Source organism: Octopus sinensis, unplaced genomic scaffold, assembly GCF_006345805.1.
Source record: "Octopus sinensis unplaced genomic scaffold, ASM634580v1 Contig19677, whole genome shotgun sequence".
In the NCBI taxonomy this organism is placed as follows: domain Eukaryota; kingdom Metazoa; phylum Mollusca; class Cephalopoda; order Octopoda; family Octopodidae; genus Octopus; species Octopus sinensis.
In genome coordinates, this window is record NW_021836513.1 from 7,333 (window position 1) to 9,165 (window position 1,833).

Sequence of the window (1,833 nt, forward strand, 5' to 3'; positions counted from 1 at the left end):
CGACTGGAGGTAAATACATACCTATGTGGTGAGTGCGTCTGTGTGCTTATATATATGTATATATGTGTGTGTATAAGTGTTTATGTATGTGTTTGAGTGAGTGAATCCATGTGCATACATGTATGTGTGTGCAATATGTGTGTATGCGTGTGAATATGTGTACGTTTGTGTGTGTTTGTGGGTACATACCGAGTACATGTACATGAATGCATAGTGCATATTTAGGATGTGTGTATATATATGCGTGTATATATATGCATATATATATATTATATATATTAAAGCATAAGAGTGTGTTAGCATATTCTTATGTGTATGTATGACAGGGAGTGTATATGAGTGTGCGCATATATTCATACTGATTACATGTATTAATTTGAAGTGTGTGTATGTGTGTATACACACACACACATATTTATATATATATACACACACACACACACATATTTATATATACACACACACATATATATATATATATATATATATACACACACACACCTGTGATGTATGTGCGTATCTGATATGGATGGGAGTATGTTTGGGTATGTGTGTGTGTTTGTGTGTATATGTTTGTATGTGTATGTGTGAGTGCATGTAAACTTGTGTGTGTGTGTGTGTGTGTGTGTAGGAAGGGACGGTGTGTGGATGGACGGTAGGGGTGGATTACCAAATTAGAAAACTTGTCTAAATACAGCTCTTGTTTATCAGGGTAGAAAATATGGTTGCCAAAAATGGAACAAAGAACAACAACAAAAATAAAGGAGGAAAAAGAAAAAGAAAAAAGAACATATGTAAAGCAAAAAGTAAACAACTTTCTAACAAAAACATCATCATCATCAGCAGCAATATCAACAACAACAATCATCGTTATCATCGTCACCACAACCTCATTCAGGAAAAACTTCATCGCCACCACCACCAGCACCACCACCACCACAATCAGCATCATTATAATCATCACCACTACCACAGCCACCACCATCATCATCATCATCATCGTCACCATCATCACCACAACCATCGCCAGGAAGAACTTCATCGCCACCACCACCACCACCACCATCAGCATCATCATTATAATCATCACCGCTACCACAGCCACCACCATCATCATCATCATCATCGTCACCATCATCACCACAACCATCGCCAGGAAAAACTTCATCGCCACCATCACCACCACCACCATCATCATCATCATCGCCACCACCACCATCATCATCATCACCATCATCACCACTACCACAGCCATCACCATCATCATCATCATCATCATCATCAACGACAACAGCAAAATTCTTCCAAATAAATCAGCTGATCGTCTGTCTGTGTGTCGTCTGCTTGTCAGGTCGTCTGCCCCAGTCAATCACGGATCTGTTGGGTTTTTTTATTTCATTTTTTTTTTGCTTGTTGTTCTTTTGTTTTGCTTTGTTTTGTTTTGTTTTCTTTCGTAAATATTTAGAGATTCTTTTTTCTGTTTTTTTTTTTAAAAAAAAATAATCTATTAACTCCATTTACTTGTTCCTTGTGGAATGGTTGTGGTCAAAAATGGTCTTGAAGAAGAAAAGAGGCATTGAAATGGAGAAGTTGGTTGGAGATACACGTAACACTCAGTTCCTAGTCTCTCTCTCTCTGTCTCTCTCTCTCTCTCCCTCTCTCCCTCTCTGTCTCTATCACTCTCTCTTCTCTCTCTCTGTGCCTCTTTCTTGATTTCTGTCTTTCTATCGCTTCATCTCTCTCTCTCTCTGCCTCTCTCTCTCTCTCTCTCTCTCTCTTACTCTGTTTCTATCGCTTCATCTCTCTCTCTCTCTCTCTCTCCTCTCTCTCCTC